The sequence below is a fragment of the Chiloscyllium plagiosum genome, unplaced genomic scaffold (assembly GCF_037043375.1).
Source record: "Chiloscyllium plagiosum isolate Xiang-an unplaced genomic scaffold, Cpla_swu_hap1 HiC_scaffold_2, whole genome shotgun sequence".
Lineage (NCBI taxonomy): Eukaryota > Metazoa > Chordata > Chondrichthyes > Orectolobiformes > Hemiscylliidae > Chiloscyllium > Chiloscyllium plagiosum.
Window position 1 is genome coordinate 121,178,820 of NW_028270140.1, and position 15,311 is coordinate 121,194,130.

A 15,311-nucleotide genomic window follows, 5' to 3' on the forward strand; every position below is an offset into this window, starting at 1 on the left:
TTAACTTTATTTTGTCTTTAACAGTTGAATTTCAAGTGCTGGAGTAAAAACAAATATATACAACTGCACAAATGATGTGTTTTCTTTCCCCATTTTCCTACATTAACTATCCTGAGGCTTCATGATATAATAATGGTAATTAATGCTGAGTCATCTGGGTAATTCTGAATCGTCTGCTTACGCTGTCGACAAACTGATTTGATGCAGTCCAGGCTCTCATATAGGACTATTACAGCCAACAGGCTGCGGAAGTGTTCAACCTGTCAACCCGGGTTTGGATTTAAAATTGCATCACAGTGATGAAATAAAGTGTCTAAAATCTTAAAAGAGACGCATTCTTTTAATTGTTGCTCGAATGGCGGTAGATGCTACAATGCTTATTTGTTAAGTGGATGATCAGAGAGCCCAGCTATTTAGTAACCAATTGCTAGTCATGGCAGTATTGAAACAAGCTCAGGTCAGGAAATTTTTCATATGTGATTAAGGCAGCACCTGGATGCTAAATAGCTAGCATCAGTGACTATTGGATAGGGTACAGATTCTGAGAATTCTTGCATTGCAGAGAGAGATCTTTTGGCCCATTGTATCTTCACTGACTCTCTGAATGAGCATTATAGGTTGGTGCTAATCTCTTGCCTTTCACCCTATTCTCTGCATCCTATCCCCCTTAGTCCAGGAACTCCCCACAAACGTTCGAGACACCACCCACGCCCTCCACCTCCTCCAAGACTTCCGTTTCCCCGGCCCCCAATGCCTCATCTTCACCATGGATATCCAATCCCTCTACACCTCCATCTGCCATGACCAGGGCCTCCAAGCCCTCCGTTTTTTCCTCTCCAGTCGTCCCCAACAGTACCTTTCCATCGACACTCTCATTCGTTTGGCCGAACTGGTCCTCACCCTTAACATTTTCTCCTTTGAATCCTCCCACTTCCTCCAGACCAAAGGGGTAGCCATGGGCACAGTATGGGCCCCAGCTATGCCTGTCTCTTTGTTGGCTACGTAGAGCAGTTGATCTTCCGTTATTACACCGGCACCACTCCCCACCTCTTCCTCCGCTACATTGATGACTGCATTGGCGCCACCTCGTGCTCCCGCGAGGAGGTTGAGCAATTCATCAACTTCACCAACATATTCCACCCTGACCTTAAATTTACCTGGGCCATCTCTGACACCTCCCTCCCCTTCCTGGACCTCTCCATCTCCATTAATGACGACCGAATTGACACTGACATTTTTTACAAACCCACCGACTCCCACAGCTACCTGGATTACACCTCTTCCCACCCTACCTCTTGCAAAAATGCCATCCCGTATTCCCAATTCCTCCGCCTCCACCGTATCTGCTCCCAGGAGGACCAGTTCCACCACAGAACACACCAGATGGCCTCCTCCTTTAGAGACCACAATTTCCCTTTCCACGTGGTTAAAGATGCCCTCCAACGCATCTCGTCCACATCCCACACCTCCACCCTCAGACCCCACCCCTTCAACCGCAACAAGGACAGAACGCCCCTGGTGCTCACCTTCCATCCTACCAACCTTCGCATAAACCAAATCATTCGCCGACATTTCCGCCACCTCCAAACAGACCCCACCACCAGGAATATATTTTCCTCCCCACCCCTTTCCGCCTTCCGCAAAGACCGTTCCCTCTGTGACTACTTGGTCAGGTCCATGCCCCCTACAACCCACCCTCCCATCCTGGCACTTTCCCCTGCCACCGCAGGAACTGTAAAACCTGCGCCCACACCTCCTCCCTCACTTCTTCTCTCCAAGGCCCTAAAGGAGCCTTCCACATCCATCAAAGTTTTACTTGCACATCCACCAATATCATTTATTGTATCGTTGCTCCCGATGCGGTCTCCTCTACATTGGGGAGACTGGGCGCCTCCTAGCAGAGGGCTTTAGGGAACATCTCCGGGACACCCACACCAATCAACCACACCGCCCCGTGGCCCAACATTTCAACTCCCCCTCCCACACTGCCGAGGACAGGGAGGTCCTGGGCCTCCTTCACTGCCGCTCCCTCACCATCAGACGCCTGGAGGAAGAACGCCTCATCTTTCGCCTCGGAACACTTCAACCCCAGGGCATCAATGTGGACTTCAACAGTTTCCTCATTTCCTCTTTCCCCACCTCACCCTAGTTCCAAACTTCCAGCTCAGCACTGTCCCCATGACTTGTCTGGACTTGTCCTACCTGCCTAGCTCCTTTTCCACCTATCCACTCCACCCTCTCCTCCTTGACCTATCACCTTCATCCCCTCCCCCACTCACCTATTGTACTCTATGCTACTTTCTCCCCACCCCCACCCTCCTCTAGCTTATCTCTCCACGCTCCAAGCTCACTGCCCTTTATTCCTGATGAAGGGCTTTTGCCCGAAATGTCGATTTCGAAGCTCCTTGGATGCTGCCTGAACTGCTGTGCTCTTCCAGCATCACTAATCCAGAATCTGGTTTCCAGCATCTGCAGTCATTGTTTTTACCACATTGGATAATTACTTGAATTAAAACAAGGCTCTCTTGGATCCCTCAACTGTACCTGTCTCCACCAAGCTTCTGGACAATACAATTCTCTGCATGAAAAAGTTGTCTCGCACATTGCATTTGTTTCTCTTGCGCTTAATTTTAAATCTGTGCCCCCTCATTTTTAATCCCGATACAAGTGGGAACAGTTTGTCTCATTCCACTCTGTTCAGCCCCTTTATAAGTTTGGAAACCTCTGTCAAATTACTTTAATTTTCTTCTCTCCGAGTCACTATTTCTCGAATCTGCCTTCGTAACTGAAGTATCTCTGGTACTATTCTCTAAATCTCTTCTACAAGTTCTCCAATGTGTTAGGAATATTGTGTACAGTTCTGTTCGTCACACTACCAGGAGGACATAGGCACTTTGGAGAGGGTGCAGTGAAGTTTTATCAGATCTCACCTGGTCTGGAAGGTTTTAGTTCTGAAGAGAGGTTGGATAAACTCTGATTGTTTTCACTGAAAAGACTGAGGCTGAGGGGTGACCTGAGAGATCTACAAAATTTGTGAGGGGCATGTATAGGATGGATAGTCAGAGGATTTTCCCAGGGTGGAACAGTCAACTACAAGAGGACAAATGTTCATGATTGAGAGGGGGAAAGTTTAGGGGAGAAGTGTGGGGGAGAAAATGTTGACATAGATGGTGGTGGGAATGCACTGCTAGTGGGGTGGTGGAAACAGCGTGTTCGCAATGTTTCAGGCATTTCTTGATAGACACATGCACAGGAGGTAAACAGAAGGAAATATATGGGGCATGGACAATAAATAACGGTTCGAAATAAGGACTAGGAATCGATGCTGGCTTGATGGGCTGAAGGGCCTGTTCCTGTGCTGTATTGTGTTGTATCTTTCCTAAAATACGGCACCCAACGTTTCACGCAGTACTCCAGCTGAGGTACAAGAAGTGACTTTGAGTAGGACTAATTTGGGTTATGTTTTTATGCTTTACTCACATGCTTAGTCACTGAGGGCGTATTTTGCAGTTTAAAAAGTGCTCCACCAGACACTGCCTTGAACTCTTAAAAAGATCCATTTATCTTTCTCATCTGTATTTGTCCATTAAGTAGTATGTCATACAATGTTATTCTACATTTCTCTGCTCTCAAAGTTTTCTTTAAATGACGCACAGATTGGAAATGGTGGAACACAATTGATTTGGGTTATCATCTGGTCATCAGCCATCACACACAGACACCAAAATATTTTTAACTCTCCTTGGTACATTGTAGGTAGTAATTTAAACCTACATTGCTGTGTACTGTCAAAAATAGCAGCTAATTGAGCATATGTCTGGGAGAGGAGTTCTGTTACCAAGTGTAATGTGTACTGCTAAGTCCTGCTGAATTCCACAAACTCCTCTGTGAACAATATTGCCCCTAACTGCAATGATTTGAATGTGCAGTTAGTGTCAGAGGCTCGCAAAAGCCATTTTTAGCACTTTTGCACACTGTTTCATTGGTAATCTGCCCGGATATTCTTTTTCCAAGTCTGGTTCTATGATGATTCATGACAGGATTCTACTAAATGTGTTAACAGTTAATGTAGTTTCATGTTAAAGAATATTCTGCGAATAGCTTCTTAATTGCCACTTATTTTGAAACCCTACATAACTTCAACTAACTTTTAAAACTTTAAAGTATGTTTTAAAATAAGATCTTTGCCTCTAGAAAAAGGCACTAGGTTATTACAAATGTTGATCTGCTCTCATTCTAAATAGGGTGCTTGGGCTCTGTTATTCTGAAAATACATACTCACAATTTGAATGATAGAATCAAATGGGGTCTGTGAGTGTTGAGAAGGATGTTAAAAAGCTTCAAGGCAATTTAGGGCAGTTGAATGAGTTGGTAAATACATGGCAGGTACAACATAACATGGATAAATGTGAAGTTGTCCACTCGAGAAAAACAGAATGGCAGAATACTACTTAAACAGCAATAGATTGGGAAATGTTGATATACAAAGGGACCTGGGTGTTCTTGCAGATTGGTTACTAAAAGCGAGCATGCAGGTGCAGCAAGTAGTTTGGAAGGGAAATGGTATATTGGTCTTCATTGCAACAGGGGTTGAGCACAGTGGCAAGCAATTCTGACTGAATTCCACAGACCCTTGGTGGGATCACACCTGGAGTATATTGTGCATTGATCTCTAAGAAAATATACACATTCCACAGAGGGAGTGCGGTGAAGGTTCCTGGTATGGCAGGTTTGTTGTATGAGGCGAGATTAGGTTGAATGGATGTGTATTCACTGGAATTCTTTACCATAGAAGGCTACACAGGCTATCATTGAATATATTTAAGAAACAAATAGATTGCTAGAGACCAAAGACGTCAAGGGACATGGGAAGAGTGGGGTTACAGCAATTTAACAGTAATTCTGAAGTACAAGTGACATGTAGGGAAATGACAGCATGGATACTCAATTGGCGAAGAAATAGAAAACAGAGTTCAAATGAATGGCTGTCCCTCCGTTTGGAGAGAGGTATGATTCCCTCGGACCTACTACAATTTTTGAAATAGATCTGAAGTATATGGCATAATTTTGAAATTTGTAGATGATGTGAAGCTTGGAGGTTTAGTGAATAATAATAATGAAGATGGTGATAGGCTTTGAGAGGCATGGACAGGCATTAATAGGCAGACTTATGGCTCCAGAGGCATGATTTCTACAGCTACTTTTTCCATGAGTGAGACACTGTCCATCCTAGCAAAAGTCTGAACCATATTTGTGTCTGTAGGTGTGTCAGATAGTGCTCTCATTTTTGGATCTTGTTTGTCCTTTTGTGGAGTTTTCAGCCCTGGAAGAAATGCTGCAGAAAACTTTATTTTCAAAGTATTTGCACTAAGATCAATTGGCATGTTGATGAAATGAATTCACTGTCAACTTGGCTTCCTTGAATGCACTTAAATAATTTTCCCTGCCAATTCCAACTGAAATTGGCTTTGTGTTGCTGGATGTGATTTGTCATTTCAAAGACTTTTGATGCAGCCTTTCGAAAATGTGGAAATGTTGTCAACTCTGACAAGTGAGGATTTTGCATTCAGGCAAATAACTAGCGATGAAGTGAGAAGATTATTTGACAAAATCAACATTTCGTTCAACAACAAAGGTGGCATATAAGCAAAGGTTCTGCCATCAACTCTCAAGGCAGGAAATGCTTTTTAAGAGATCCCAAGGGGTACAGCTCAATGTTTCTCCTCCATTTAATTTTGGTATCAATGGACAGAAAATTCTAAGTGGCGTTCCTGCCATTTCCAAGCTATGCTGGCTACAACTCCTAGATTGTGAAATCAACAGGATTGTGAATGAAGATCAAAAATAAAAGATTGCCAGATCCAAGCAAAAAAAAATTTAGGATCCCCATTAGCAAATCCTAAAACTAAATTGCTGCAATAACAGCTGTATCAACTGAGGTGTTACTGAGGTATGTTTAGCATCAGTGGTGTTGCATGCATAAGCTGTTGTAAGGTGAATCCCCACCACAGCTCAATCACATTGTATGAGCTCTCTGGTAGATTTGCTGCCAACGCCACCATCTTTACTGGTGTATGTCTATAGGACCTGATAGAGGAGTATCATTCGGTAGTCGAGGAGGAAAGGATCCTCTCCTAATGAAGATGTAGTTTCTGAATGAATAAATGATTTTATTGTCAGAGGTATTTTAGTAAGGATAGTTTAATATATTTCTTTAAATACATTTGTGGGATGAGTGTGCCGCTGGCTGGCCACCATTTATTGCCTATCCCTTGAATAGGTGATGGTGAACTGCCGCCTTGAACCACTGCAGTCCATATGCTGTAGGTCGACCCACAATGCTGCTCGGGAGGGAATTCCAGGATTTTGGCCCAGCAATAGTGAAGGATCAGTGATGTGTTTCCAAGTCAGGATGCTGAGTGTCTTGGAGGGGAACTTGAAGTGTTGGTGTTCCCAGTATCTGCTGTCCTAGTCCTTCTAGATGGAAGTGTTCATGGGTGTGGAATGTGCTGTCTTTGAATCTCTGAGTACACCTTGGAGTTAGATAGTACACATTGCTGCTACTGCATCAGTGGTGGAAGGTGCTTGTGCATGTAATGCCAATCTGGCAGGCTGCTTTCTCCTCGATGGTGTTGTTGAGGCAGCACTTATCCAGGCAAGTGGGGAGTATTCCATTGCAATCCTGACTTGTGTGTTGTAGATGGGAAGTCAGGAGATGAGTTACTCGCTGCTGTATCCCTAGACTGTGACCTACTCTTGTAGCCACTATGTTTATGTGATGAGTCCAGTTGAGTTTCTGGTCAATGGTATTGATGGGGGTTTCCGTGATGGTAATACCATTGAATGTCAAGAGGTGGTGGTTAGTTTGTCTCTTATTGGTGATGTTCATTGTCTGGCATTCATGTGGCATGAGTGTTACTTGCCACTTGTCAGCCTAATCCTGGATATTGTCCAGATCTTGTTGCATTTGAACATGGACTGCTTCAGTATCTGGGGAGCCATGAATGTCCCAAGCATTTTGCAATCATCAGCAAACATCCCCACTTCTGACCTTTTGGAGGGAAGGCCAATGATGAAGCAGCTGAAGGTGGCTCAGTCTAGAACACCATCCTACAGATCTCCTGCAGAGATGTCCTGGAGCTGAGATGACTGACAACGAAGCCATCTTCCTATCTGCCAGGTATAATACTAACCAGCAAAGAGTTTGTCCTCTCATACTTACTGATTCTAGTTTTGCTTAGGCTCCTTGATGTCAGGGACAGTAACTCTTGAGTTGCTAGATCTGTCCCATTTAGCACGGTGATAGTGCCACATAACATGGTGGAGGTTATTCTCAGGATGAAGGTGGAACTTTCTCTCCGCGAGAACTGTACAGTGGTCACTCTTACTGATACTGTCATGGACAGATCATCTGCAGCTGGCAGATCAGTAAGCACGAGGTGAGGTTTGTTTTCCCCTCTTGTTGGTTCCCTCACCACATGCCGCAGACCCAGTCTAATAAGCTTTGTCCTTAGGACCTCACCAGCTTGCTCAGTAGTACTGCTGCTGAGCCACTCTAGGTGGTGGACATTGAAAACCCCCACTTAGAGTACATTTTGTGACCTTTCTATCGTCAGTGCTTCCTGTAAGGAGGAGTATTGATTCATCAGCCGAGGGATGATGATACACAATAATCCTTGCCCATGTTTAACATGAAGCCACAAGACTTCATGGCGTCCGGAGTCAACATTGAGGACTTCCTGGGCAACTCCCTCCTGACTGTATACCACTGTGCCATGACTTCTGCTGGGTCTGTCCTGCTGGTGGGACAAGATGGTGATGGTGGTGTCTGGGACATTGTAAAGTACAATTGCAGATGTATGACCGAGTCAGGCTGTTGCTTGACTAGTCTGTGAGAAAGTTCTCCCAGTTTTGGCACTAGCCCCAGATGTATGTAATGAGGACTTTGCAAGACTGTTTGTCTATTTTTCTCCCCTCAGTGCCTTGGTCAATGCCAGGTGAGCATGAGACTTGGTAGCGATTGATACAACTGAATGGCTTACTAGGCCATTTCAGAGCTGAAAATGTGTTGCTGGAAAAGCGCATCAGGTCAGGCAGCATCCAAGGAGCAGGAGAATCGACTTTTCGGGCATGAGCCCTTCTTCAGGAATGAAGAAGGGCTCATGCCCGAAATGTCGATTCTCCTGCTCCTTGGATGCTGCCTGACCTGCTGCGCTTTTCCAGCAACACATTTTCAGCTCTGATCTCCAGCATCTGCAGTCCTCACTTTCTCCTAGGCCATTTCAGAGGGCACTTGAGAGTCAACTACATTGCTATGGGTCTGGAGTCATGTAGGCCAGACCAGGTGAGAATGACTGACAGATTTCCTTCTCTGAAGGACACTAGTGAGCTAAATCAGGTTTAGCCAACAATTGGCTCTGGGTTCACAGTCGTCAGGGGACTTTTAATTCCAGGTTTTTTTTAACTGAATTCAAATTCCACTAGCTACCGTGGTAGGATTTAAACAGAGGACTTCAGAAGATTAGCTGAGTTTCTGGAGTAATAGTTTACCAATACTCATCACCTCCCTGATCAGAATGAGACAAAAATAGAAAGATATAACTTAGAGAGTCCATCAGTCCTGAGGCAGTTCATCATCAATGACCCTGCGCTGCCATCCCTCCTCTACCACCTCATTGCGGCCTTGAGCATGCCCAGCCAACACTGAAGTCGCCACTCTTCAGGCTCCATTTTTGTTGAACTGGGCCGATGCTGCTCTGCCAGACCCACCGATTCCAGCCGTGTCTCTCACCGCTGGGTGCACTTTGTCAATGTCGCTGTGATGCTTTTCTGCACCACTTCGTCGCCACATTAGTCCCAACCAAAGGCAAAGTTGCCAATTTGCACCCGCCACCTTTTGTCACTGGACCGACCTTGCTGATGCTGCCTCCAATGTTCCAGCCGTCGATCCCGATGCTGGGCCCTGTGCTCACCCTGGGATTGTAATTAAGGGTATGCTGGAGTCACGCTTGGGCCTGTTCACGCTGGGGTTTGTCGCTGCCGCTGATGTTGTTCCAGCTCAGGGCAAGAGGGAAGTGGAAAAAAAGCAAAAGGAAAAAAAGAAGAAAAGAGAAGCGGTTGGAGTGGACAAGCCCCAGGTCAGGAGCCTTACTCCTCCACCACCTTGATGAGTTTATTGCATGATAACAACTAGGTCCAAATGACATTGGTACAATAGACATGGTTACTGAGACTACTAGAGAGACAGTATGTTCAGTTGACTACTTTTGAGAACTCCAACAGTTTGTCTGCCTGAATCTACGTGATACCATTAACCCTTTAAATCCTTGCACCTTTATCCATACTAGCATTAATGGAGTTATATATATATTTGTTCTTGCTTGCCTGGGATGCGTGTGTTTGAACCACTTTCCAGCATTAAACTCGTGTCTCAGGTTGTCATTCCTGTGAGTACTTATGAACATTGGAAGAGATAGTAAACCAGGGTCTTGTCTGCCTTACTCAGTGATTCCGGCTCCATGATACTATCACAAGATGAGCAGAAAATTCTGATGTTGTGATAATCTTTCCTCAAGCAGTGCCACCAAAAAGAAGAGGAATGTTGTTTCCCAGTTGTTTGTTGGAAGCCTTTACCCTACGTAAAGGCAAGTACTGCACTTGGGGGACAAAAGAATAAACAAATTAAGCAAAGTATTTTGAGACATTCTGGGGCAGCAAGGCAAGATGTAAGCTAGTCAGTCGTGTTAGTAATTAGATATTTCAAGGGCCTCCAGGAGCCATTGAGATTAAAGGTTTATTTCTAAGTAGGGCCTTTCTTTATGTTACAAAGTTTCTTTATTGTAATTGTTACTGAGAATGAGCCTTTGCAGGAGCTCTTGATCTGAGAAGCTGTTTCACTGCCTGAATGCACATGTAGAAGAATCTACTGAAGAAGTTATACTTCGTTGTGTCATGTGGTAATTACTTCTGCAACCACCACTAATCAAAATCTTTAAATTAATGTAGAATTTGAGAAGACTGTGTGAAATATTCATATCTTCGAAAGATAAGTGTTTCAGATGCAAACTGCACTCAATAGGAAGATGGTGCCACCTTGTGGTATTGTAACTATTTTGCTGTGGTTTTGTTTTGAGTGAGCAGATAGGTGGAGCCGGAGCCCAGAGAGAGAGGTAAAACTTTAGGCAGTCAAGCGGATTGGTGATTGTAAGCCAGGGAAGAAAACCTAGACAGGTGATAATAGGACTACAGGTTGGTGAAAATGATTTAGCTGCACTGAAAGCAGCCCATGTCATGACAGGGCCTGGGGGTGGCTAAAGGACATAGAAAGAGGTGTTCTGAAATTATTGAACTTGATATTGATTCCTGAAGGCTGCAGGGTTCACAAGCGGAAGATGAGGTGCTGTTCCTCCAGTTTGTGCTGAGTTTCGCTGGAGCACTGCAGCAAGCCTGAGTCAGAGATGTTGACCAGTCAGCACTATTGTGCTTTGACATAGCAGGCAGCTGGAAGCTCAGTTTCACAAATAGAATATAGATGTTCTGCAAAGCATTCATCCAGTCTGCGCTTTTTCGTCTGTGTAGAGAAGACCACATTTGTGAATAGAGAATACAGTAGACTACTTTGAGTGAAGTGCAAATCAATCACTGCTTCGCCTGGAAGGTGTGTCTGGGGCCTTGGATACAGAGGAGGGAAGAAGTAAACAGGCAAATGTTGCACATTCTGTTATGGTGGTGTTGGGAAATGTTGGAAGTAGACCAGCGAGGGAATGATGACAAGGAGGGGAGGGGAATTTGTATCTGATGTTGACATCCCACTGGAGATGGCGGAAGTAGCAGCTAATGATTGTTTGGATGCTGATGCTGCTGGTGAAACATGAGGAGCAGGGGGGACCCTGTCATCATTGTGATGAGAACGGAAGAGAATGGGTGAGGGTAGGAGTTTGGGAAGTGAATCAGGCACAGCGAAGAGGCCCTGTTGACCATAGTAACAGAGAATCCTCTGAGGAAAAAGGTGGTCAATTAGTTAATTAGGTTGTAAGTTTCCTCATTGAGTTGGTGAGTTTGTTCTCGGACGTTTTGTCACGATGCTAGGTATCATCAGTGAGCCCCTGATGAAGTGTTGGTGTTCTGTCCCACCTGCGGTGTCTGTGTCTTGGTTTGTTGTGGCAGGTGATATCTTTTCCAGTTCTGTTTGAGAGGTTGGTAAATAGGATCCAAATGTAAGTTTGTTAATGGACTTCCGGTTAGTTAATTAGTATCCAGTGTTATTGACCAAGAAATAGGAAGTCTGTTCCTCTTCAAATAGTAACAGAGCATCTTTTTATTCCAACTGAGAATGTTTAAACCTCTCCTGCATGATGGATAACATGCAGCATATTTATTAAATAATAAGACCATAAGACAAAGGAGTGGAAGTAAGGCCATTCGGCCCATCGAGTCCACTCCACCATTTAATCATGGCTGATGGGCATTCAACTCCACTTACCCGCACCCTCCCATTAGCCCTTAATTCCTTGTGAGATCAAGAATTTATCAATTTCTGCCTTGAAGACATTTAACGTCCCGGCCTCCCCTACACTCCGTGGCAAAGAATTCCACAGGCCCACCACTCTGGCTGAAGAAATGTCTCCTCATTTCTGTTCTAATTTGACCTCCTCAAATTTTAAGGCTGTGCCCACAGGTCCTCGTCTCCCTGCGTAATGTAAACAACTTGCCAGCCTCCACCCTTTCTAAGCCATTTATTATCTTGTAAGTTTCTATTAGATCTCCCCTCAACCTTCTAAACTCTAATGAATACAAACCCAGGATCCTCAGCCATTCATCATATGTTAGGCCTACCATTCCAGGGATCATCCATGTGAATCTCCACTGGACACGCTCCGGTGCCAGTATGTCCTTCCTGAGGTGTGGGGACCAAAAGTGGACACAGTATTCTAAATGGGGCCTAACCAGAGCTTTATAAAGTCTCAGAAGCATGTCACTGCTTTTATATTCCAATCTTATTGAAATAAATGACAGCATTACATTTGCTTTCTTAATCATGGACTCAACCTGCAAGTTAACCTTTAAAGTATCCTGGACTAGCACTCCCAGATCCCCTTTGTACTTTAGCTTTATGAATTTTTCTCACCATTTAGAAAATAGTCCATGCCTGGTAAATAAACCATGAAGAATTTCACACAGTGAATTATTGTTTGAAATATAACATGGTAGTGTTAGGGACTAGGCCAGAGCCCCTCAAAGCATTTCAAGAAGGTAGCCCAGACCTTAACTTTGTTAGTTGTTTTAAGCAGGTGTATAATGGATATTCGAGGAGAGATGCAGCTGGTCAAACCACTTAGTTTTAAACAAAACAGAATTTATTTCCAGGATTACTGAATGAGACACAAAAAGACTACAACAGAATACAGAGTGACTTAACCTATCCAAAAACCCACCATATTATACCAACTTAATGATGCTGTTCCAAATACTTGCAACAGTCTCCATTTACCCCCCCCTTGGTACAAGGTAAAATCAACCACGGGGTCTTACAGAAGAGATGTCAGAGAGAGCTGCTCGACAGCTTCCATGCAGCTGTTTCTTGGATCAGCAGCCTCAAAACTTCCTGTTTGCTTTCAGTGAATAGCCAGACTGCCAAAACCAGAGAAAAGCTAAGCTGGGAGAACTGGCCACTCCCCTTTCATTGTACAAGGGTTTTATTTTCTAATTTGAAAGCCTTTTGACTGAGGCAGTATCTGTTAGCTATAATCAAATATGCCCTAAGTCCCGTCCGAACCAGACTTTTCGGAATCGCTGCTTTCATGACCTCTCTGGGGGGGGGGGAAAAAAAACCACCAAAAACCTTGTTAAAGGAGCAGCATTGCCATAGTAGCAATTCTTCATAAACATATTTGCAACTGAGGGATGAGAGTTAGCGTGGAAATCAGGAGCATTCCTTGCTGCTCTGAATGGTGTAATGGGATTATTAAGATCCATTAGGGCAGGTAGGAGTTGCTTAATATATTTGCTGAAGGATAACGCTTCTGTTTACCAATGAGCAGAATATGACTTTCTGCTCCGAATTTCCTAATCAATGGAATAAGACAAGTGTAGAAGTAGGCCATTCGGTCTATCAAGTCTGTTCTACCATTTGATGAGATCATGGCTAACCTGATAATGCTCCATTTTACTGTCTTTTCACCATAACCCACGATTCTCTGACTGATTAAAAATCTGTTGTCTCAGCGTTGAATAGACTAAGCATCTCCTCCACTACAGCTCTCTTCGGTAAAGAATTTTACAGATTCATTACCCTCTAAGAGAATAAATTCCTCCTCCTCTAATCTTGTGTGTGGGTGACCCTTTCCTCTGAGCTTAAGCCCTCTAGTCATAGATCTTGCCACAAGAGGAAATTACCTCCCTATTCTGTCAGGTCCCCTAAGAGCTGAAAATGTGTTGCTGGAAAAGCGCAGCAGGTCAGACAGCATCCAAGGAACAGGAAAATCAACGTTTCGGGCATGAACCCTTCTTCGGGAATGTCTCCTAGGTCCCCTAAGAATCTTGTATGTCTCAATAAGGCCCCTCACATTCTCAAAAACACTGATGTGTATAGGTGCAATCAACTCAATCTCTCCTCCTGGGGTCAACTTAGTGAACCTTCTGTGGACTACCTCCAATTCCAGTATATCTTTCTTCATATATGGCCCCCAAACTGTTCACAGCATTTCAGGAGAGATCTACTAGTGCCTAGTACAGATTTTAGCAAGATTTGCTGATGTTTTATACTCTATTCCCTTTGGGGGAGAAAAAAGCCAACATTCTGATTGCCTTCCCTAGTACCCACTGAGCTTGAATGTTAGCTTTTTGTGATTCATGCACAAGGACTCCAAATCTCTCTTCTGTAGCTTTCTGCAGTCTTTGTCCATTTAGATATTCAGCTTCTCTATTCTTCCTGTCAAAGTGCATAACCTCCTGTTCTCCACAGCATATTCTATCTGTCCATTTTTCGTACCCATTTCCTTAACCTGTCCATGTCTCTGTGCAGACTATTTGAGCCACTCTCACCACTTACCTCTCCATTTATCTTTTGTGTCATCAGTAAACCTGGCTATAGTACATTCACTTTACTCATCCAAGTCATTAATACAAATTGGAAATAATTGTAGCCCCAGCAACAATCCTTGTTGAATTCTTTAACTACTAGCTGCCATACTGAAAGTATCCTCCTAAACCAATTAGTTAGCTAACCCTCTATCCATATTGATAAACTCCTCCGAACACCAAAGGCTGTTATCTGCTTAAGTACCCTCACATTGCCATCGCTGTAGGCCCCAGAAAAGATGTGATGCTTATTGTTGGTTGGTCAATCATCTTCTCCTATTCCTTACATTTTGTCAGAAGGATCAAGGGAGCTACAGAGTAGTTGGTTGCAGCTCACATTGAACTCACTAATTTAGAAAGAGAAGAAGAAATCATGAACTCCTTTTTTAAAAAAAAATGTGGCCTCCAGGGCATGAGCTAGCATCCTCCCCTTCTGCGCTCGTACTGATCTCCTCTATTTGCTTAGTAATTGGCTTAAGGGGATGTTAATTGAGCTTTGCTATGTTTTTGAACTTCCTGGAGGCTCTCCCTTTCTGAAGGATCTTGCAGTGCATTACTTGTATTTGTTGACCCAGATACTTGTGGTTTTAATTGCTACTTTATATATGTGAAAATGTTTAAAAAGTTTCTAAAGTGAAAATTGTATAAGGATGCAATGAAAGAACAAAAAGCAGTATCTAAAGGAAAAAGAGACAACAATAAAAAAGGGAAGAGAACATGAATGAAAGTCTGATATGAAGGTCATCTTCTATCCAATTTCTGCACTTCATTCAATAAGGCCCATTTGTGTTACTTGTGCTTGCAGTTGTAATTTTAGGATATCAGTGGGTTGCTTGGATCAGGATAGATTTGCACAGGGAGATTGTAAAGAAAGTTCTGAGTCTTCTCCCAGAATTTGCCACGAATCAGTTTTCTCTTGTTTACCTCCCAGGAGATGATATTGTTAGTGAATGGATGCACAGTGCATTATTAACTGAAGTGTTGGACTTATTTAAGCTGATGAGAATCATGTTTGTTAGTATGAACCATGAATGAGGACTCATTTGAGTATCAACAGAAATAATAGTGTTCCACTGTAGCAAGAGTAATATAGGACAAGAATCTTTTTCTCTGAGGAGTGAACTTTACAGAAATCCATACATCCAGGTTTCTGGCACCATAGTTGCTCAGTGCCTTAAATATGCCTTCCATGAATTGAACAACTCACTGAAAACCTGATGAATGACCATGAC

General features: G+C 43.6%; 1 protein-coding gene across 1 annotated transcript in view; it reads left to right on the forward strand.

The window, feature by feature from the left end:
* iqgap2 (IQ motif containing GTPase activating protein 2) overlaps window positions 1-15,311 on the forward strand; it is a 360,882-nt gene that overhangs the window by 183,444 nt on the left and 162,127 nt on the right. The gene's annotated exons all lie outside the window — the stretch shown is intronic.